At 48.5% G+C, this 25,034-nt stretch overlaps 1 long non-coding RNA gene and 1 pseudogene across 3 annotated transcripts; one reads left to right on the plus strand and one right to left on the minus strand.

Annotated features, from left to right (window-relative positions):
- LOC127931929 (phospholipid phosphatase-related protein type 2-like) overlaps positions 1-24,450 on the plus strand; it is a 90,952-nt pseudogene extending 66,502 nt beyond the window's left edge.
- Positions 11,760-16,009, minus strand: LOC127932339 (uncharacterized). 3 transcript variants are annotated; one of them, XR_008144897.1, is made up of 3 exons: positions 15,736-16,009; positions 15,244-15,271; positions 11,760-11,783 (listed from the first exon to the last, which is right to left on the minus strand). It is a non-coding gene; the product is annotated as an uncharacterized LOC127932339 (long non-coding RNA). The 3 variants fall into 3 exon arrangements; XR_008144896.1 differs by lacking the exon at positions 11,760-11,783 and adding an exon at positions 12,838-12,886 and having other exon boundaries at positions 15,216-15,271; XR_008144898.1 differs by lacking the exon at positions 11,760-11,783 and adding an exon at positions 12,863-12,886.
- Positions 24,451-25,034: the final 584 nt, after the last annotated feature.

Below are 25,034 nucleotides of genomic sequence, written 5' to 3' on the forward strand. Positions count from 1 at the left end.
CTCACATCTCTGTTTATCGCTTCACTTCTTTCATATCCTGTTTATCGCTTACTTTCACATCTCTGCTTACTGTTTCACTTCATCTCTGCTTCACTGCTCACTTCTCACATCCTGTTTATCAAGCCACTTCTCACATTCCTGCTTACTGCTTACATCTCACATCCCTGTTTATCGCTTACTTTCTCACATCTCTTGCTTTCACTGCTTCACTTCCTCACATCTCCAGCTTGCTGCCACTTCATCTCCTTTTACTTTACTTTCAAGATCTCCTGCTTTCACCGCCACTTCTCACATCATTAAGCTTCACATCTTCGCTTCTACATTCCCTGTTTATCGCCATTTTCAGATTCTGCTTACTGCTTCACTTTCTCACATCTCAAGTTTACCGCTTACTTTCACATCTCCTGCTTTCACATCCTTGCTTTATCGCCATTACTACATCTCTTAAGTTACCTTTCATTTCTCATATCCCTTTCTTTCATTTGCCATTTCTCACTTCCTCATTTCTCTTTACATCCTGCTTCCTTCTCATCCTCTAAGCTTATCGCTTACTTCTCATCCCTAAGCTTTCCATTTCTATTTTCATATCTCAAGCTTATTGTTACTACATCCCTAAGCTTATCGCTTACTTCACATCTCCTTCACATTCTCACATTCCTGCTTCACTGCTCACTCACATCCCTGCTTCACCGCCACTTCCTCACATCCCTCTCGTTTATCGCTTACTTCTCACATCCCTGCTTTCCACTCACTTCACATCCCTGCTTCACCGCTCACTTCCTCACATCCCTGCTCACCGCCACTTCTCACATCCCTGTTTACTGCTTCACTCTCACATCCCCTGTTTACCGCCACCTCTCATATCTCTTGCTTTCCTCACATCCTCAGCTTCTATTATCCCTGCTTTCTTATCGCTTACTTCTCATCCTTGCTTTACCGCCACTCACATCCCTTGTTTCTTATCGCTTACTTTCCTCATATCCTGTTTACCGCTTACTTCCTCACATCCCTAAGCTTTATCAAGCCACTTCCCTCACATCCCTGCTTATCGCTTCACTACATCCCTGCTTACTGCTCACTCACATCCTAAGTTTACCGCCACTTTCATCTCTGCGCTTTCATCGCCACTTCTCACCTTGCTTACTGTTTTTACATCTCACATCTCTGTTTATCGCTACTTCCTTTACATCTCTGCTTGCTACATTTCTTTCATATCTCTTAGTTTACTCTTACTTCTCATATCTCTTAGTTTTACTTCATTTTCATATTCTCTTGTCTTACTCTTATTTTCATATCTCTTGCTGTTTCCATTTACTTTCTTACATTCTTGCTTTCTACTTCACTTTCTTTACATCTCTTGTTTACTGCTTATCTTTCACATCTCTTGAGTTTACTTACTTTCTCATATCTCTTGTGCTTTCCACTACTTTCACATCTCCTTGCTTACTACTCACTTTCTCACATCTCTGTAGCTTTTACTTCTCACATCCTGCTTATCGCTCACTTCATCCCTGCTTCACCGCTTCACTTCTCACATCCCTGTTTCATCGCTTCACTTCTCACATCCCTGTTTACCGCCATTCACATCTCCTTGCTTCACTCCACTTTACATCCTGTTTATCGCTACTTCACATTCCTGCTTACCGCTTCACATCTCTACATCTCCTGTTTATCGCCACTACATCCCTGTTACCGCTTTCTTCACATCCCTGCTTGCCGCCACTTCTCATCTCTTGCTTCCACTACTCTCACATCCCTGCTTTACCGCTTACTTCTCACATCATTGCTTCCCTCACATCCCTAAGCTTCCTCACATCCCCTGCTTATCGTCACTTCTCACATTCCTGCTCACTGCTCACTTCTCACATCCTGTTTACCGCTCACTTCTCATCCCTTGCTTTTCACATCCCTGTTTATCAGTTTTCTCACATCTCCTTGCTTTCCACTTCATTTTCATATCTTTTCTTCTATCGTTTACTACTTCTCTTTACTACATCTCTGTCTCATCTCTTGCTTCTCATCCCTGCTTATCGCTTACTTCCTCACATCCCTGCTTCTCCACTTCACTTTCACATCTCCTGCTTATCGCCACTTCTCACATCCCTGTTTATCGCTACTTCACATCCTCGCTTCCTCACATTCCTGCTTTACTGCTCACTTCCTCACATCCCTGCTTTCACTGCCACTTTCACATCTCGTTTATCGCTTACTTCTCACATCTCAGTTTCCATCATTTCTCATATCTCTGCTTACCGCTTACTTACATTCCCTTGCCACTGCTTACTTTACATCCCTGCTTCACTGCTCACTTCTCACATCCCTGCTTCACCGCTCACTCTCACATCCCTGCTCCTCACATCCCTGCTTCCCTCATCCCTGCTTCATCGCTCACTTCCTCACATTCCTGCTTCACTGCTCACTTCTCACATCCCTGCTTCTCCACTTCACTCCTCACATCCTGCTTCGCCACTTCTCACATCCCTGCTTCTCCACTCACTCTCACATCCCTGCTTCCACTCACTTCCCTCACATCCCTGCTTCTCACATCCCTGCTTCCCACATCCCTGCTTCCATCGCTCACTTCTCACATTCCTGCTTCACTGCTCACTTCCTCACATCCCTGCTTCACCGCTCACTTCTCACATCCCTGCTCACATCCCTGCTTCATCGTTTCACTTCTCACATCCCAAGCTTCCACTCACTTCTCATATCCCTGTTTATCAAGCCACTTCCTCACTCACTCACTTCACATCCCTTTCTTCTCATCTCCCTGCTTCTCACATCCTTGCTTATCGCTTACTTCTCACATCCTTGCTTCCATTCACTTCTCACATCCTTGTTTCCCGCTCACCTCACATCCCTGCTTCCACTCACTCTTCACATCCCTGCTTCTCCACTCACTTCCTCACATCCCTGCTTCTCCACTCACTCTCCTCACATCCCTGCTTCACCACTCACTTCCTCACATCCCTGCTTCTCCACTCACTTCCTCACATCCCTGCCTCCACTCACTTCCTCACATCCCTGCTTTCCACTCACTTCCTCACATCCCTGCTTCCACTCACTCTCACATCCTTGTTTATCCTCACATCCCTGCTTTCCACTCATTTCCTCACATCCCTGCTTCACCGCCTCACTTCCTCACACCCTGCTTCTCCACTCACTTCCTCACATCCCTGCTTTTCCACTCACTTCCTCACATCCCTGCTTCTCCACTCACTCCCTCCTCACATCCCTGCTTCTCCACTCACTTCCTCACATCCCTGCTTCACCGCTCACTTCCTCACATCCCTGCTTCTCCACTCACTTCCTCACATCCCTGCTTCTCCACTCACTTCACATCCCTGCCTCACATCCCTGCTTCCACCGCCTCACTTCCTCACATCACATCCCTGCTTCTCCGCTCACTTCCTCACATCCCTGCTTCTCCACTCACTTCCCTCACATCCCTGCTTCTCCACTCACTTCCTCACATCCCTGCTTCTCCACTCACTCCTCACCTCACATCCCTGCTTCTCCACTCACTTCCTCACATCCCTGCTTCACACTCACTTCCTCACATCCCTGCTTCTCCACTCACTTCCTCACATCCCTGCTTCTCCACTCACTTCCTCACATCCCTGCTTCCCTCACTTCCTCACATCCCTGCTTCTCCACTCACTTCCTCACATCCCTGCTTCTCACCCTGCTCACTTCCTCACATCCCTGCTTCACCACTCACTTCCTCACATCCCTGCTTCTCCACTCACTTCCCTCACACATCCCTGCTTCCCCACTCACTTCTCACATCCCTGCTTCTCCACTCACTTCCTCACATCCCTGCTTCCCACATCTCACTTCTCACATCCCTGTTTCCCTGCTCACTTCCTCACATCCCTGCTTCTCCACTCACTCCATCACATCCCTGCTTCCTCACATCCTGCTTCTCCACTCACTTCCTCACATCCCTGCTTCTCCACTCACTTCCTCACATCCCTGCTTCTCCACTCACTTCCTCACATCCCTGCTTCTCCACTCACTTCCTCACATCCCTGCTTCCACACACTTCCCACATCCCTGCTTCTCCACTCACTTCCTCACATCCCTGCTTCACCGCTCACTTCCTCACATCCCTGCTTCACCACTCACTTCCTCACATCCCTGCTTCTCCACTCACTTCCTCACATCCCTGCTTCTCCACTCACTTCCTCACATCCCTGCTTCTCCACTCACTTCCTCACATCCCTGCTTCTCCACTCACTTCCTCACATCCCTGCTTCTCCACTCACTTCCTCACATCCCTGCTTCTCCACTCACTTCCTCACATCCCTGCTTCTCCACTCACTTCCTCACATCCCTGCTTCACCGCTCACTTCCTCACATCCCTGCTTCTCCACTCACTTCCTCACATCCCTGCTTCTCCTCACATCCCTGCTCACCACTTCCTCACATCCCTGCTTCTCCACTCACTTCCTCACATCCCTGCTTCACCGCTCACTTCCTCACATCCCTGCTTCTCCACTCACTTCCTCACATCCCTGCTTCTCCACTCACTTCCTCACATCCCTGCTTCCACCACTTCCTCACATCCTCCACTCACTTCCTCATCCCTGCTTCTCCACTCACTTCCTCACATCCCTGCTTCTCCACTCACTTCCTCACATCCCTGCTTCTCCACTCACTTCCTCACATCCCTGCTTCTCCACTCACTTCCTCACATCCCTGCTTCTCCACTCACTTCCTCACATCCCTGCTTCTCCACTCACTTCCTCACATCCCTGCTTCTCCACTCACTTCCTCACATCCCTGCTTCACCGCTCACTTCCTCACATCCCTGCTTCACCGCTCACTTCCTCACATCCCTGCTTCTCCACTCACTTCCTCACATCCCTGCTTCTCCACTCACTTCCTCACATCCCTGCTTCTCCACTCACTTCCTCACATCCCTGCTTCTCCACTCACTTCCTCACATCCCTGCTTCACTCACTTCTCACATCCCTCACTTCCTCACATCCCTGCTTCCACTCACTTCCTCACATCCCTGCTTCTCCACTCACTTCTCACATCCCTGCTTCTCCACTCACTTCCTCACATCCCTGCTTCACCGCTCACTTCCTCACATCCCTGCTTCTCCACTCACTTCCACATCCCTGCTTCCCCTCACTTCCTCACATCCCTGCTTCACCGCTCACTTTCTCACATCCCTGCTTCACCGCTCACTTCCTCACATCCCTGCTTCACCACTCACTTCCTCACATCCCTGCTTCACCACTCACTTCCTCACATCCCTGCTTCACCGCTCACTTCCTCACATCCCTGCTTCACCACTCACTCCTCACATCCCTGCTTCACCGCTCACTTCCTCACATCCCTGCTTCCCACTCACATCATATCCTGCTTCCGCCACTTCATCCCTGCTTCATTGCTCACTTCACATCCCTGCTTCACCGCTCACTTCCTCACATCCCTGCTTCTCCATCTCACTTCCTCACATCCCTGCTCCTCACATCCACTTCTCACATCCCCGCTCACTTCCTCACATCCCTGCTTCACCGCTCACTTCCTCACATCCCTGCTTCACCCCTGCTTCACTCACTTCCTCACATCCCTGCTTCACCACTCACTTCCTCACATCCCTGCTTCCTCACATCATTTGCTTCCTCACATCCCTTCATTGCTTCCTCACATCCCTGCTTCACACTCACTTCCTCACATCCCTGCTTCACCACTCACTTCCTCACATCCCTGCTTCACCGCTCACTTCACATCCCTGCACTTCCTCACTTCCTCACATCCCTGCTTCTCCACTCACTTCCTCACATCCCTGCTTCCCGCTCACTTCCTCACATCCCTGCTTCATCGCTCACTTCCTCACATCCCTGCTTCCTCACATCCTGGTTCATACTCACTTCCTCACATCCCTGCTTCATCACTCAACATCCCTGTTTCATCGCTCACTTCTCACATCCCTCACACTCACACCTCACATCCCTGCTTCACCACTGACATCCCTGCTTCCTCACATCCCTGCACACACACACACACACATCCACACCGTCACACACATCCCTGCTTCACACACACTTCACACCCTGCACACACACACACTTCCTCACATCCCTGCTTCACCACTTCCTCACATCCCTGCTTCACCGCTCACAAACACATCCCTGCTTCACTGCTCACTTCTCACATCCCTAGATTCCTCACACACACACACATCCACCATCGACACACCTCACATTCCTGCACACACTCACACACACATCACACACACACACACACTTCACACACACCCACACACACACACACTGCTGAGCACACATCCACAGGACTTTCAGACATCCCTCTATTATCGAGGATGTAGGGTCCATGACATTCAACTAGCTTCACACATACTCACAACACAAGCCCTTTACCGCTCACTGAACATCCCTGTTAGAAACTGTGCACATCAGACTTTCACACACACACTTACACTGTCCCACACACGACACACACAGGACAACAACAGAGAGAGAGAGAGGTAGATCCCTTTGGATTCACATACCCACACAAGCCCTTTATCTCCCTGGGATGTTAGACTCCATCTCACAGCTGATCACCGAATACTGCTGAGCATCCCTCCGATGATCACAGGACCCTGGAAGATCCGAGGATGTGGGTCCATTCATGCAATATGCATGGTGCGGTAGGAGCGTTTTGCTAAAACGCTACACAGCTATCTCACCGCATACTGAACACCAGGTGCAAACCCTAAAAATAGAACTATTAAGCTTAGACCTAAAAAGGGTTCTAAAACTTTGAATCAACCTTTTTTTGGTTCCAGGTAGAAACCCTTTGGTTCCAGGTAGAACTAGAACCATCCCTCAAAGGGTTCTACATGGAAGATTATGTGTTTAGATCAGTATGTAATCAGATTTAATTGAACTCAGCATTCATCCAGGCTTTTGAAAAATGTGTCTAAAGAGTTTGGGAATCCCTGAAAAGAGTGATCTCTGATGCTAGATACTGTTCCTTCTATTTGAAAAACACATGTTCTGCTCTTGCACAGCCGTCACATTACTTCAGATAGTCTGACATCACAAGGGAAGGATCAAGGATCCTAAAAAGCCCTACACATCTCCTCCTCCTCTCCTCCTGTCTCCTCTCCTTCCTCTCACTTGTCCTCTGCTATTCAAGACAGCCAAGCCTTCAAGTGTGACTCTCACACTCTGACAGATGATTAGAAGACCCAGACCACACACCACTACATGGCCCTCCTCACACACAGCACACACACACACACACAGGATGCACATAGTGGGAGCAGTGGACACACACCCATTCAACCTCACAGATCCTCATGCACACACACAACACAACACACACATCTGACACACACACACACACACACACACACACACACACACACACACACACACACACACACACACACACACACACACACACACACACACACACACACACACACACACACACACACACACACACACACACGTACATACAATCTTAGAAAAAAGGGTTCCAAAAGGGTTTCTGTGGCTGTCTCAACAGGAGAACCCTTTTGGGTTCCATGTAGAACCCTCTGTGGAAAGGCGTTCTTCCTGGAACCCAAAAATATGATCCTATGGGGACAGCCGAAGAACCCTTTTGGAACCCTTTTTTCTATGAGTGTACGCTAACAACTGAGCCCTCACCAGGGCCCTCAGGCCTGTGTAGAGTGAAGAGGAATGAGAGGAGGAATGAGAGGAGACAGTATTAGCGTTAGCCTGTGATGTGGTTGAGTCATCTTCAGAGCTCAGCACCCGTAGGGACAGAGACCATGCATATGAATGGCATCGTTTGCATCCCACATGGCACCCTATTATCCTTTAGTGCACTACTTTTGACCAGAACCCTATGGACCCTGGTCAAAAGTAGTGCACTATGCCTGGAATAGATAGGGTGGCTTTTGGGACACAGGCCCGTTTAAGACTACTTTTGGTCGTTACTATACATGGGTACTATTGGGAAGGCTGAACCAGGGCTGTTGTAAATGCCAGTGGGGCAAAACTGGATGTACTGTGACAACGTTTTCCTGATGTTTTCCTGACGTTCTGGTCAGGTTGTTGACTGGTTATAAAAGGATGTTTTCCTGACGTTCTGGTCAGGTTGTTGACTGGTTATAAAAGGATGTTTTCCTGACGTTCTGGTCAGGTTGTTGACTGGTTATAAAAGGATGTTTTCCTGACGTTCTGGTCAGGTTGTTGACTGGTTATAAAAGGATGTTTTCCTGACGTTCTGGTCAGGTTGTTGACTGGTTATAAAAGGATGTTTTCCTGACGTTCTGGTCAGGTTGTTGACTGGTTATAAAAGGATGTTTTCCTGACGTTCTGGTCAGGTTGTTGACTGGTTATAAAAGGATGTTTTCCTGACGTTCTGGTCAGGTTGTTGACTGGTTATAAAAGGATGTTTTCCTGACGCTCTGGTCAGGTTGTTGACTGGTTATAAAGGATGTTTTCCTGACGCTTCTGGTCAGGTTGTTGACTGGTTATAAAGGTGTTTTCCTGACGCTTGGTCAGGTTGTTGACTGGTTATAAAAGGATGTTTTCCTGACGTTCTGGTCAGGTTGTTGACTGGTTATAAAAGGATGTTTTCCTGACGTTCTGGTCAGGTTGTTGACTGGTTATAAAAGGATGTTTTCCTGACGTTCTGGTCAGGTTGTTGACTGGTTATAAAAGGATGTTTTCCTGACGTTCTGGTCAGGTTGTTGACTGGTTATAAAAGGATGTTTTCCTGACGTTCTGGTCAGGTTGTTGACTGGTTATAAAAGGATGTTTTCCTGACGTTCTGGTCAGGTTGTTGACTGGTTATAAAAGGATGTTTTCCTGACGTTCTGGTCAGGTTGTTGACTGGTTATAAAAGGATGTTTTCCTGACGTTCTGGTCAGGTTGTTGACTGGTTATAAAAGGATGTTTTCCTGACGTTCTGGTCAGGTTGTTGACTGGTTATAAAAGGATGTTTTCCTGACGTTCTGGTCAGGTTGTTGACTGGTTATAAAGGATGGTCAGGTTTTGACTGGTTATAAAAGGATGTTTTCCTGACGTTCTGGTCAGGTTGTTGACTGGTTATAAAAGGATGTTTTCCTGACGTTCTGGTCAGGTTGTTGACTGGTTATAAAAGGATGTTTTCCTGACGTTCTGGTCAGGTTGTTGACTGGTTATAAAAGGATGTTTTCCTGACGTTCTGGTCAGGTTGTTGACTGGTTATAAAAGGATGTTTTCCTGACGTTCTGGTCAGGTTGTTGACTGGTTATAAAAGGATGTTTTCTGGTCAGGTTGTTGACTGGTTATAAAAGGATGTTTTCCTGACGTCTGGTCAGGTTGTTGACTGGTTATAAAAGGATCTGGTTATAAAGGATGTTTTCCGCTCTGGTGTTGTTGACTGGTTATAAAAGGATGTTTTCCTGACGAACTGGTCAGGTTGTTGACTGGTTATAGGTTGTTTTCCTGACGCTGGTCAGTTATATAAAGGATGTTTTCCTGACGTTCTGGTCAGGTTGTTGACTGGTTATAAAAGGATGTTTTATGACGTCTGGTCAGGTTGTTGACTGGTTATAAAGGATGTTTTCCTGACGCTCTGGTCAGGTTGTTGACTGGTTATAAAGGATGTTTTCCTGACGTTCTGGTCAGGTTGTTGACTGTTATAAAAGGATGTTTTCCTGACATTCTTTCAGGTTACTGGTTATAAAGGATGTTTTCCTGACGCTCTGGTCAGGTTGTTGACTGGTTATAAAGGATGTTTTCCTGACGTTCTGGTCAGGTTGTTGACTGGTTATAAAAGGATGTTTTCCTGAGTCTGGTCAGGTTGTTGACTTTATAAAAGGATGTTTTCCTGACGTTCTGGTCAGGTTGTTGACTGGTTATAAAAGGATGTTTTCCTGACGTTCTGGTCAGGTTGTTGACTGGTGTTTTCCTGACGTTGGTCAGGTTGTTGGTTATAAAGGATGTTTTCCTGACGCTCTGGTCAGGTTGTTGACTAATGTTTTCCTGGCGGTCAGGTTGTTGAGGTTATAAAAGGATGTTTTCCTGAGTTTGTTGACACCTGACGTTTTATTGTTGCAAACAGTAAATAAATGTCTACGTGGTTGTAATCTGGTTAGCTAATGACATCTTCTCAGCCAGAAAAACAGTTTACAACCATGTCACATGGTAAATCTTGTCCTCTGTGTTAAGTAGCAGTATCAATGTATATAGAACTAGATATCTCTGTGCAGAAGTTATATCTCTATGCAGTAGTTATATCTCTATGCAGTAGTTATATCTCTAACAGTAGTTATATCTCTAACAGTAGTTATATCTCTAACAGTAGTTATATCTCTATGCAGTAGTTATATCTCTAACAGTAGTTATATCTCTATACAGGAGTTATATCTCTATGCAGTAGTTATATCTCTAACAGTAGTTATATCTCTATGCAGTAGTTATATCTCTATGCAGTAGTTATATCTCTAACAGTAGTTATATCTCTATGCAGTAGTTATATCTCTATGCAGTAGTTATATCTCTAAGCAGTAGTTATATCTCTATGCAGAAGTTATATATCTAACAGTAGTTATATCTCTATGCAGAAGTTATATCTCTGTACAGTAGTTATATCTCTAACAGTAGTTATATCTCTATACAGTAGTTATATCTCTATGCAGTAGTTATATCTCTATACAGTAGTTATATCTCTATACAGTAGTTATATCTCTATGCAGTAGTTATATCTCTATACAGTAGTTATATCTCTAACAGTAGTTATATCTCTATACAGTAGTTATATCTCTATGCAGTAGTTATATCTCTAACAGTAGTTATATCTCTATGCAGTAGTTATATCTCTATACAGTAGTTATATCTCTAACAGTAGTTATATCTCTATACAGTAGTTATATCTCTATACAGTAGTTATATCTCTAACAGTAGTTATATCTCTATACAGTAGTTATATCTCTATACAGTAGTTATATCTCTATACAGTAGTTATATCTCTAACAGTAGTTATATCTCTGTACAGTAGTTATATCTCTATACCGTAGTTATATCTCTAACAGTAGTTATATCTCTATACAGTAGTTATATCTCTAACAGTAGTTATATATATATATACAGTAGTTATATCTCTAACAGTAGTTATATCTCTAACAGTAGTTATATCTCTAACAGTAGTTATATATATATACAGTAGTTATATCTCTAACAGTAGTTATATCTCTAACAGTAGTTATATCTCTATGCAGAAGTTATATCTCTGTACAGTAGGTATAGTGTATCTCTAACAGTAGTTATATCTCTATACAGTAGTTATATTGTATCTCTAACAGTAGTTATATCTCTATACAGTAGTTATATCTCTATACAGTAGGTATAGTGTATCTCTAACAGTAGTTATATCTCTATACAGTAGTTATAGTGTATCTCTAACAGTAGTTATATCTCTATACAGTAGTTATATCTCTATACAGTAGTTATATCTCTAACAGTAGTTATATCTCTATACAGGAGTTATATCTCTAAACCAGTACCCACCTCCTCTCCACACTAAACCAGTACCCACCTCCCCAACACACTAAACCAGTACCCACCTCTTCTCCACACTAAACCAGAAACCACCTCCTCTCCACACTAAAACAGTACCCACCTCCTCTCTACACTAAACCAGTACCCACCTCCTCTCTACACTAAACCAGTACCCACCTCCTCTCCACACTAAACCAGTACCCACCTCTCCACACTAAACCAGTACCCACCTCCTCTCCACACTAAACCAGTACCCACCTCCTCTCTACGCTAAACCAGTACCCACCTCTCCACACAGTACCCACCTCCTCTCCACAACCAGTACCCACCCTCTCCACACTAAACCAGTACCCACCTCCTCCAGTACCACACTAAACCAGTACCCACCTCCTCCACACTAAACCAGTACCCACCTCTCCACACTAAACCAGTACCCACCTCCTCTCCACACTAAACCAGTACCCACCTCCTCTCCACCTAAACCAGTACCCACCTCCTCTCCACACTAAACCAGTACCCACCTCCTCTCCACACTAAACCAGTACCCACCTCCTCTCCACACTAAACCAGTACCCACCCAGTACCCACTCCACACACTAAACCAGTACCCACCTCTCCACACTAAACCAGTACCCACCTCCTCTCCACACTAAACCAGTACCCACCTCCTCCCACACTAAACCAGTACCCACCACACTAAACCAGTACCCCACACTAAACCAGTACCCACCTCCTCTCCACACTAAACCAGTACCCACCTCCTCTCCACACTAAACCAGTACCCACCTCCTCCACACTAAACCAGTACCCACCTCCTCTCCACACTAAACCAGTACCCTTCCACACACCTCCTCTCCACACTAAACCAGTACCCACCTCCTCTCCACACTAAACCAGTACCCACCTCCTCTCCACACTAAACCAGTACCCACCTCCTCTCCACACTAAACCAGTACCCACCTCCTCCCACACTAAACCAGTACCCAGTACCCACCTCCTCTCCACACTAAACCAGTACCCACCTCCTCTCCACACTAAACCAGTACCCACTCCTCTCCACACTAAACCAGTACCCACCTCCTCTCCACACTAAACCAGTACCCACCTCCTCTCCACACTAAACCAGTACCCACCTCCTCCAGTCCACACTAAACCAGTACCCACCTCCTCTCCACACTAAACCAGTACCCACCTCCCACACTAAACCAGTACCCACCTCCACACTAAACCAGTACCCACCTCCTCTCCACACCAGTAAACCAGTACCCACCTCCTCTCCACACTAAACCAGTACCCACCTCCTCTCCAGTACCCACACTAAACCAGTACCCACATCCTCTCCACACTAAACCAGTACCCACCTCCTCTCTAAACCAGTACCCACCTCCTTCCAGTACCACACTAAACCAGTACCCACCTCCTCTCCACACTAAACCAGTACCCACACACTAAACCAGTACCCACCTCCTCTCCACACTAAACCAGTACCCACCTCCTCTCCACACTAAACCAGTACCCACCTCCTACCCACCTCCACACACTAAACCAGTACCCACCTCCTCCACACTCCAGTACCCACCTCCTCTCCACACTAAACCAGTACCCACCTCCTCTCCACACTAAACCAGTACCCACCTCCTCCCACACTAAACCAGTACCCACCTCCTCCCAGTACCCACCTCCTCTCCACAAAACCAGTACCCACCTCCTCTCCACACTAAACCAGTACCCACCTCCTCTCCACACTAAACCAGTACCCACCTCCTCTCCACACTAAACCAGTACCCACCTCCCACACTAAACCAGTACCCACACACTAAACCAGTACCCACCTCCTCTCCACACTAAACCAGTACCCACCTCCTCTCCCACACTAAACCAGTACCCACCTCCTCTCCACACTAAACCAGTACCCACCTCCTCTCCACACTAAACCAGTCCTCTCCACACTAAACCAGTACCCACCTCCTCTCCACACTAAACCAGTACCCACCTCCTCTCCACACTAAACCAGTACCCACCTCCTCCACACTAAACCAGTACCCACCTCCTCTCCACACTAAACCAGTAACCACACTAAACCAGTACCCACCTCCTCTCCACACTAAACCAGTACCCACCTCCTCTCCACACTAAACCAGTACCCACCTCCTCCACACTCCACCCACTAAACCAGTACCCACCTCCTCCCACACTAAACCAGTACCCACCTCCTCTCCACACTAAACCAGTACCCACCTCCTCTCCACACTAAACCAGTACCCACCTCCTCTCCACACTAAAAACCAGTACCCACCTCCTCTCCACACTAAACCAGTACCCACCTCCTCTCCACACAAACCAGTAAACCAAACCAGTACCCACCTCCTCTCCACAAACCAGTAAACCCAGTACCCACCTCCTCTCCACACTAAACCAGTACCCACCTCCTCTCCACACTAAACCAGTACCCACCTCCTCTCCACACTAAACCAGTACCCACCTCCTCTCCACACTAAACCAGTACCCACCTCCTCTCCACACTCCCACACACTAAACCAGTACCCACCAGTCCTCTCCACACTAAACCAGTAACCTCCTCCCACCTCCACACTAAACCAGTACCCACCTCCTCTCCACACTAAACCAGTACCCACCCAGTACCCACCTCCTCTCCACACTAAACCAGTACCCACCTCCTCTCCACACTAAACCAGTACCCACCTCCTCCCACACCAGTAAACCAGTACCCACCTCCTCTCCACACTAAACCAGTACCCACCTCCTCTCCACACTAAACCAGTACCCACCTCCTCTCCACACTAAACCAGTACCCACCTCCTCTCCACACTAAACCAGTACCCACCTCCTCTCCACACTAAACCAGTACCCACCTCCTCTCCACACTAAACCAGTACCCACCTCCTCTCCACACTAAACCAGTACCCACCTCCTCTCCACACTAAACCAGTACCCACCTCCTCTCCACACTAAACCAGTACCCACCTCCTCTCCACACTAAACCAGTACCCACCTCCTCCACACTCCACACTAAACCAGTACCCACCTCCTCTCCACACCAAACCAGTACCCACCTCCTCTCCACACTAAACCAGTACCCACCTCCTCTCCACACTAAACCAGTACCCACCTCCTCTCCACACTAAACCAGTACCCACCTCCTCTCCACACTAAACCAGTACCCACCTCCTCTCCACACCAGTAAACCAGTACCCACCTCCTCTCCACACTAAACCAGTACCCACCTCCTCTCCACACTAAACCAGTACCCACCTCCTCTCCACACTAAACCAGTAACCAGTACCCACCTCCTCTCCACACTAAACCAGTACCCACCTCCTCTCCACACTAAACCAGTACCCACCTCCTCTCCACACTAAACCAGTACCCACCTCCTCTCCACACTCCAGTACCCACCTCCTCCACCAAAAACCAGTACCCACCTCCTCTCCACACTAAACCAGTACCCACACTCCAGTACCCACCTCTCCACACTAAACCAGTACCCACCTCCTCTCCACACTAAACCAGTACCCACCTCCTCTCCACACTAAACCAGTACCCACCTCCTCTCCAGTACACCTCCTCTCCACAAAACCAGTACCCACACTAAACCAGTACCCACCTCCTCCACACTAAAACCACACTAAACCAGTACCCACCTCCTCTCCACACTAAACCAGAAACCACCTCCTCTCCACACTAAAACAGTACCCACCTCCTCTCTACACTAAACCAGTACCCACCTCCTCTCCACACTAAACCAGTACCCACCTCCTCTCCACACTAAACCAGTACCCACCTCTCCACACTAAACCAGTACCCACCGCCCCACCACACTAAACCAGTACCCACCTTCTCTCCACACTAAACCAGTACCCACCTCACCACCACACTAAACCAGTACCCACCTCCTCTCCACACTAAACCAGTACCAGTACCCACCTCCTACCCACCACACTAAACCAGTACCCACCTCCTCTCCACACTAAACCAGTACCCACCTCCTCCCCACACTAAACCAGTACCCACCTCCTCTCCACACTAAACCAGTACCCACCTCCTCTCCACACTAAACCAGTACCCACCAGTCCCACCTCCTCTCCACACTAAACCAGTACCCACCTCCTCTCCACACTAAACCAGTACCCACCTCCTCCACACTAAACCAGTACCCACCTCCTCCAGTCCACACTAAACCAGTACCCACCTCCTCTCCACACTAAACCAGTACCCACCTCCTCTCCACACTAAACCAGTACCCACCTCCTCTCCACACTAAACCAGTACCCACCTCCTCTCCACACTAAACCAGTACCCACCTCCTCTCCACACTAAACCAGTACCCACCTCCTCTCCACACTAAACCAGTACCCACCTCCTCTCCACACTAAACCAGTACCCACCTCCTCTCCACACTAAACCAGTACCCACCTCCTCTCCACACTAAACCAGTACCCACCTCCTCTCCACACTAAACCAGTACCCACCTCCACACTAAACCAGTCCACACTAAACCAGTACCCACCAGTACCCACCTCCTCTCCACACTAAACCAGTACCCACCTCCTCTCCACACTAAACCAGTACCCACCTCCTTCCACACTAAACCAGTACCACCTCCAGTACCCACCTCCACACTAAACCAGTACCCACCTCCTCCACACTAAACCAGTACACTAAAAACCAGTACCCACCTCCTAAACTCCACACTAAACCAGTACCCACCTCCTCTCCACACTAAACCAGTACCCACCTCCTCTCCACACTAAACCAGTACCCACCTCCTCTCCACACTAAACCAGTACCCACCTCCTCTCCACACTAAACCAGTACCCACCTCCTCTCCACACTAAACCAGTACCCACCTCCTCTCCACACTAAACCAGTACCCACCTCCTCTCCACACTAAACCAGGGTCCTGCCCTGCTGTTTCCTCCACTGAACATTGATTATTCAGCAACCATAACAATGTAATGTGCAGTCGGCGGGTTTCTTCTCCAGAGGAACGTAACAGAATGGAATACTTCCAGTTGTTGTACTGTTAATACTGTATGACCATATAGGTTACTGTGGCTGGCTGAAACTAGACATAAATAATGCCATATACAAGAACTGAGTATACTGTGAACAAATACAGGATACCGTTCTTATGTCGTGGGTTTGGATTTGCCAGTAGCTGTTTCAGTGTTTTACACTAACCTCTCTGCCTTTCTCTCTGTCTGTCTGTCCATCCGTTCGTCTGTTCGTCTGTCTGTAGATTCTGATTGGAGAGGTGACAACGTTCTTTGTGAAAGCGGAGGGGGCTCAGGAGAAGACCATTGTGACGGCTGACTGCTGTTACTTCAACCCCCTCCTCCGCAGGATAGTACGCTTTCTGGGTGAGCCTCGGCTATAGGTCCCACTGTACATTAGACCATATTAAACCTGGTGTATATTGGTCCTAATATATTGGGCATTGCTGCCCACTACTGTCATTCAGCATAGAATGAAGGGTTTTATCTCTCTCTGCCCTCTCGTCTGTCTCCATTTCTCCCTTCTCCTCTCCCACTCTTCCTATCCCTCTCTCTCTCTCCCCATCCTTTCCCCTCACCCTCCACCTCCTCCACCCCCCTCCTCCTCCACCTCCTCAGGTGTCTACCCTTTGGCCTCTTCGCCACCACCATCTTCGCCAACGCAGGCCAGGTGGTGACAGGAAACCAGACCCACTTCCTGTCTGCCTGCCGCCCAAACTACACAGTCTTGGGCTGCCAGTCCCCCATGCAGTACATCACAGAGCGCCGCGCCTGCACTGGGAACCCCTACCTGGTTGCGTCTGCACGCAAGTCCTTCCTCCAAGGACGCAGTACCTCAGCATCTACTCTGCTGTCTACACGGTGGTAGGAACTAGGGGGAAGTTAGAGGGGAAGGAATAAAGAGTGACACCGGGAAGAATAGAGATATGTTTTCTGATATCAGTGTTTTGAAATGTGAATGTTTCTGTACATTTCTATGTGCTTAGTGGAGGTAGAGGGTATATCTAGAATGTATATCCCTGTGTGTGCTTCTGTGGAGGTACTGTATATTTAGACTTTATAACTCTGTGTGTGCTTCTGTGGTGGTGCTGCTGTATATCTAGACTCTATAGCTCTGTCTGCTTCTATGCAGGCTCTGTATATTTAGACTTTATATCTCCGTTTGTGCTTCTGTGGAGGTACTGTATATCTAGACTTTATAGCTTTGTGTATGCTTCTGTGGAGGTACTGTATATCTAGAATGTATAGCTCTGTGTGTGCTTCTGTGGAGTTACTGTATATCTAGAATGTATAGCTCTGTGTGTGGTTCTGTGGAGGTACTGTATATCTAGAATGTATAGCTCTGTGTGTGCTTCTGTGGAGGTACTGTATATCTAGAATCTATAGCTCTGTGTGTGGTTCTGTGGAGGTACTGTATATCTAGAATGTATAGCTCTGTGTGTGCTTCTGTGGAGGTACTGTATATCTAGAACGTATAGCTCTGCTTGCATCTTAACCTCCACCTCTGTGTGTGTGTGCAGAGGAGCTTTTAAATGAACTATTCCTTTCTGTGTGTGTTTCAGATGTACGTGACGCTGGTGTTCCGTACAAAGGGCACCCGGCTGACCAAGCCCACCCTGTGTCTGACCCTCCTGTCCCTGGCTGTGCTGGTGGGGGTGGTGAGGGTCACGGAGTACAGGAACCATTGGGGTGACGTCCTGGCTGGATACCTGACCGGAGGGGCCATCGCTGCCTTCCTGGTGAGGGGACTGGGGAGTAGGGGGTAGGGAGGTGGTAGAAGTGGGTAACGTCCTGGTTGGATACCTGACCGGAGGGGCCATCGCTATCTTCCTGGTGAGGTGGTAGAACCATACCTGACCGGAGGGGCCATCGCTATCTTCCTGGTGAGGGGACTGGGGAGTAGTGGGGAGGTGGTAGAAGATGGGGATGAGGGGTAGGGGTGGTGGTATGACCTCCTGGGGGTAGTTGTAGGGGTGGGGATGAGGGCTGTGGGGATAGGGATGAGGGCTGGATGGGGATAGGGATGAGGGCTAGATGGGGACTAGATGGGGAGATGGGGTGGTGATGAGGGTAGTGATGAGGGCCAGATGGGGAGATGGGGTAGTGATGAGGGGTAGTGATGAGGGCCAGATGGGGAGATGGGGGTAGGGGTAGTGATGAGGGCCAGTGATGAGGGGCTAGATGGGGACTAGATGGGGAGATGGGGTGGTGATGAGGGGTAGTGATGAGGGCTAGATGGGGAGATGGGGGTAGGGGTAGTGATGAGGGTGGGGGTAGTGATGAGGGCTAGATGTGGAGATGTGGGGATTTTTATTTTACCTTTATTTAACTAGGCAAGTCAGTTAAGAACAAATTCTTATTTTCAATGACGGCCTAGGAACAGTGGGTTAACTGCCTGTTCAGGGGCAGAACGACAGATTTGTACCTTGTCAGCTCGGGGATTTGAGCTTGCAACCTTCCGGTTACTAGTCCAACGTTCTAACCACTAGGCTACCCTGCCGACCTGAGGGCTAGATGGGGGTAGGGGTAGTGGTGGGGATGAGGGCTAGATGGGGGTAGGGGTAGTGGTGAACCAGTAGAGGTGGGGTTGAGGGCTAGATGGGGGTAGGAGTAGTGGTGGGGATGAGGGCTAGATGGGGGTAGGGGTAGTGGTGGGAGTAGATGTGGGGATTAGGCCTAGATGGGGGTAGGGGTAGTGGTGGGAATAGAGGTGGGGTTGAGGGCTAGATGGGGATAGGGGTAGTGGTGGGAGTAGAACCAGTGGGGATGAAGCCTAGATGGGGCAAGGGGTAGTGGTGGGAGTAGAGGTGGGGTTGAGGGCTAGATGGGGGTAGGGGTAGTGGTGGGAGTAGAGGTGGGGATGAAGCCTAGATGGGGGTAGGGGTAGTGGTGGGAGTAGAGGTGGGGTTGAGGGCTAGATGGGGGTAGGGGTAGTGGTGGGAGTAGTGGTGGGGTTGAGGGCTAGATGGGGGTAGGGGTAGTGGTGGGGATGAGGGCTAGATGGGGGTAGGATGAGTGGTGGGGATGAGGGCTAGATGGGGGTAGGGGTGGGGATGGGGACATTACCCATTCAGTTTCAAGTTAGAGCTGCAATGTTTCAATTTACATCACTTTAAATAACTTGTCTTCAGTAGCACATTTTTACAGTCTCTCTCTTTCTCTCTCTCTCTCTCTCCTACTCTTTCACTCTCCTCTCCCTACCCCGTCTCTCTCCATCTATCGCTCTCATTATCTCTCTGTGTCTCTCTTTCCATCCATCCTTTCAATCTCCACCTCTCTCTACCAGGTGACATGTGTGATCAACAACTTCCAGCAGACGGCATCAGCCCTGCCCCCGCTGCCCCCCAGCGCCCTCAGCCCCCACGGCATGCTACTGTCCACCCTACCTCGCCCACTTGAAAAGTTAACCTGCCCTCAGGTAAGGGCTGGGAGGTCACAGGGGATAGTGTTCTCATAAAATGAGCCATCCTCACATCTCTTGTAAATATGAATGTGAATTCAATTAATTCATTTGTTCATATTCATTCTTACAAGAAGGGTATTTTTTTATGGATCTCTTTAGTAGAGGTCGACCGATTAATCGGAATGGGCGATTAATTAGGGCAGATATCAAGTTTTCATAACAATCGGAAATCCGCCTATTTTGCAGATATTTTTTTTTTTACAGTGCCTTGCGAAACCGGCCCCCTTGAACTTTGTGACCTTTTGCCACATTTCAGGCTTCAAACATAAAGATATAAAACTGTATTTTTTTGTGAAGAATCAACAACAAGTGGGACACATTCATGAAGTGGAACAACATTTATTGGATATTTCAAACTTTTTTAACAAATCAAAAACTGAAAAATTGGGCACACAAAATTATTCAGCCCCTTTAGTTTCAGTGCAGCAAACTCTCTCCAGAAGTTCAGTGAGGATCTCTGAATGATCCAATGTTGACTTAAATGACTAATGATGATAAATACAATCCACCTGTGTGTAATCAAGTCTCCGTATAAATGCACCTGCACTGTGATAGTCTCAGAGGTCCGTTAAACGCAGAGAGCATCATGAAGAACAAGGAACACACCAGGCAGGTCCGGGATACTGTTGTGAAGAAGTTTAAAGCCGGATTTGGATACAAAAAGATTTCCCAAGCTTTAAACATCCCAAGGAGCACTGTGCAAGCGATAATATTGAAATGGAAGGAGTATCAGACCACTGCAAATCTACCAAGACCTGGCCGTCCCTCTAAACTTTCAGCTCATACAAGGAGAAGACTGATCAGAGATGCAGCCAAGAGGCCCATGATCACTCTGGATGAACTGCAGAGATCTACAGCTGAGGTGGGAGACTCTGTCCATAGGACAACAATCAGTTGTATATTGCACAAATCTGGCCTTTATGGAAGAGTGGCTTTCTTAAAGATATCCATAAAAAGTGTCGTTTAAAGTACAAGCCACCTGGGAGACACACCAAACATGTGAAAGAAGGTGCTCTGGTCAGATGAAACCAAAATTGAACTTTTTGGCAACAATGCAAAACGTTATGTTTGGCGTAAACCAGCAACACAGCTCATCACCTGAACACACCATCCCCACTGTCAAACATGGTGGTGGCAGCATCATGGTTTGGGCCTGCTTTTCTTCAGCAGGGACAGGGAAGATGGTTAAAATTGATGGGAAGATAGATGGAGCCAAATACAGGACCATTCTGGAAGAAAACCTGATGGAGTCTGCAAAAGACCTGAGACTGGGACGGAGATTTGTCTTCCAACAAGACAATGATCCAAAACATAAAGCAAAATCTACAATGGAATGGTTCAAAAATAAACATGATTGGCTGTGGAGTCAAAGTCCAGACCTGAATCCAATCGAGTATGTGTGGAAAGAACTGAAAACTGCTGTTCACAAATGCTCTCCATCCAACCTCTGAGCTGAGTGTTTCTGCATCCGGAATGGGAAAAAAATTCAGTCTCATTTACATTTACATTTAGAGTCATTTAGCAGACGCTCTTATCCAGAGCGATTACAAATTGGTGCATTCACCTTATGACATCCAGTGGAACAGCCACTTTACAATAGTGCATCTAAATCTTTTTTTTAAGGGGGGTGAGAAGGATTACTTTATCCTATCTAGGTATTCCTTAAAGAGGTGGGGTTTCAGGTGTCTCCGGAAGGTGGTGATTGACTCTGCTGTCCTGGCGTCTGTGAGGGAGTGTGTTCCACCATTGGGGAGCCAGAGCAGCGAACAGTTTTGACTGGGCTGAGCGGGAACTGTACTTCCTCAGTGGTAGGGAGGCTGAGCAGGCCAGAGGTGGATGAACGCAGTGCCCTTGTTTGGGTGTAGGGACTGATCAGAGCCTGGAGGTACTGAGGTGCCGTTCCCCTCACAGCTCCGTGGCAAGCACCATGGTCTTGTAGTGGATGCCACTTCAACTGGAAGGCAGTGGAGAGCTGGAGGTGCGGGGTGACGTGAGAGAACTTGGGAAGGTTGAACACCAGACGGGCTGCGGCGTTCTGGGGTGAGTTGTAGGGGTTTAATGGCACAGGCAGGGAGCCCAGCCAACAGCGAGTTGCAGTAATCCAGACGGGAGATGACAAGTGCCTGGATTAGGACCTGCGCCGCTTCCTGTGTGAGGCAGGGTCGTACTCTGCGGATGTTGTAGAGCATGAACCTACAGGAACGGGCTACCGCCTTGATGTTAGTTGAGAACGACAGGGTGTTGTCCAGGATCACGCCAAGGTTCTTAGCGCTCTGGGAGGAGGACACAATGGAGTTGTCAACCGTGATGGCGAGATCATGGAACGGGCAGTCCTTCCCCGGGAGGAAGAGCAGCTCCGTCTGCCGAGTTCAGCTTGAGGTGGTGATCCGTCATCCACACTGATATGTCTGCCAGACATGCAGAGATGCGATTCACCACCTGGTCATCAGAAGGAGGAAAGGAGAAGATTAATTGTGTGTGCTTCTGCATAGCAATGATAGGAGAGACCATGTGAGGTTATGACAGAGCCAAGTGACTTGGTGTATAGCGAGAATAGGAGAGGACCTAGAACAGAGCCCTGGGGGACACCAGTGGTGAGGTACGTGGTGAAGAGACAGATTCTCGCCACGCCACCTGGTAGGAGCGACCTGTCAGGTAGGTACGTGGTCCAAACGTGGGCCGTGTGCCGGAGATGCCCAACTCGGAGAGGGTGGAGAGGAGGATCTGATGGTTCACAGTATCGGAAGGCAGCCGATAGGTCTAGAAGGATGAGAGCAGAGGAGAGAGAGTTAGCTTTAGCGGTACGGAGCGCCTCCGTGATCAGAGAAGAGCAGTCTCAGTTGAATGACTAGTCTTGAAACCTGACTGATTTGGATCAAGAAGGTCATTCTGAGAGAGATAGCGGGAGAGCTGGCCAAGGACGGCACGTTCAAGAGTTTTGGAGAGAAAAGAAAGAAGGGATACTGGTCTGTAGTTGTTGACATCGGAGGGATCGAGTGTAGGTTTTTTCAGAAGGGGTGCAACTCTCGCTCTCTTGAAGACGGAAGGGACCAGCCAGGCAGGGATGAGTTGATGAGCGAGGTGAGGTAAGGGAGAAGGTCTCCGGAAATGGTCTGGAGAAGAGAGGAGGGGTAGGGTCGAGCTGGTTGTTGGGGGCCGGCCGTCACAAGACGCCATCTGGAGAGAGAGGGGAGAAAGAGGTCAGAGCACCGGGTAGGGCAGTGTGAGCAGAACCAGCGGTGTCGTTTGACTTAGCAAACGAGGATCGGATGTCGTCTGACCTTCCAAAATGGTTGAGGGGATCTGCAGAGGGGAGGGGGGGGGGGATTCAGGAGGGAGGTAAGGTGGCAAAGAGCTTCCTAGGGTTAGAGGCAGATGCTTGGAATTTAGAGTGGTAGAAAGGGCTTTAGGCAGAGACAGAGGAGGAAAATGTAGAGAGGAGGGGTTGGGAAAGGATGCCAGGTCCGCAGGGAGGCGATTTTCCTCCATTTCCGCTCGGCTGGGAGCTGTTCTGTGAGCTCGCAATGAGTCGTCGGCCACGGAGTGGTGGGAGGAGAGCCGGGGAAGATAGGGGACATAGAGGGGGATGCAGAAAGGGGAGGAGAGGAGGGTTGAGGAGGCAGAATCAGGAGATAGGTTGGAGAAGGTTTGAGCAGAGGGAAGAGATGATAGGATGGAAGGGAGAGAGTAGGGGGGAGAGAGAGCGAAGGTTGGGACGGCGCGATACCATCCGAGTAGGGGCAGTGTGGGAAGTGTTGGATGAGAGCGAGAGGGAAAAGGATACAAGGTAGTGGTCGGAGACTTGGAGGGGAGTTGCAATGAGGTTAGTGGAAGAACAGCATCTAGTAAAGATGAGGGGTAGCGTATTGCCTGCCTTGTGAGTAGGGGGGAAGGTGAGAGGGGTGAGGTCAAAAGAGGAAAGGAGTTGAGTCAAAGGTAGACGTGGGGAGGTTAAAGTCGCCCAGAACTGTGAGAGGTGAACCGTTCAGGAAAGGAGCTTATCAAGACATCAAGCTCATTGGGATGAACTCTCCGAGGGGACCTGGAGGGCGATAAATGATAAGGATGTTAAGCTTGAAAGGGCTGGTAACTGTGACAGCATGAAATTCAAAGGAGGCGATAGACAGATGGGTAAGGGGAGAAAGAGAGAATGACCACTTGGGAGAGATGAGGATCCCGGTGCCACCACCCCGCTGACCAGAAGCTCTCGGGGTGTGCGAGAACACGTGGGCGGACGAAGAGAGAGCAGTAGGGTAGCAGTGTTATCTGTGGTGATCCATGTTTCCGTCAGTGCCAAGAAGTCGAGGGGACTGGAGGGAGGCATAGGCTGAGATGAACTCTGCCTTGTGGCCGGATCGGCAGTTCCAGAGGCTACCGGAGACCTGGAACTCCATGTGGGTCGCGCTGGGACCACCAGATTAGGGTGGCCATCCACGCGGTGGGGTAGCGTTTGTATGGTCTGTGCAGAGAGGAGATAACAGGGATAGACAGACACATAGTTGACAGGCTACAGAAGAGGCTACGCTAATGCAAGGAGATTGGAATGACAAGTGGACTACACGTCTCGAATGTTCAGAAAGTTAAGCTTACGTAGCAAGAATCTTATTGACTAAAATGATTAAAATGATACAGTACTGCTGAAGTAGGCTAGCTGGCAGTGGCTGCGTTGTTGACTTTGTAGACTAGCTGGCAGTGGCTGCGTTGTTGACACTACACTAATCAAGTCGTTCCGTTGAGTGTAATAGTTTCTACAGTGCTGCTATTCGGGGCTAGCTAGCTAGCTAGCAGTGTTGATTACGTTACGTTGCGTTAAAAAATGACAATAGCTGGCTAGCTAACCTAGAAAATCGCTCTAGACTACACAATTATCTTTGATACACAGACGGCTATGTAGCTAGCTACGATCAAACAAATCAAACCGTTGTGCTGTAATGAAATGAAATGAAAATGTGATACTACCTGTGGAGCGAAGCGGAATGCGACCGGTTGTTGAGTGTTCTATTCAGTAGACGTTGGCTAGCTGGGCTGCTA

The sequence above is a fragment of the Oncorhynchus keta genome, chromosome 10, assembly GCF_023373465.1.
Source record: "Oncorhynchus keta strain PuntledgeMale-10-30-2019 chromosome 10, Oket_V2, whole genome shotgun sequence".
Lineage (NCBI taxonomy): Eukaryota > Metazoa > Chordata > Actinopteri > Salmoniformes > Salmonidae > Oncorhynchus > Oncorhynchus keta.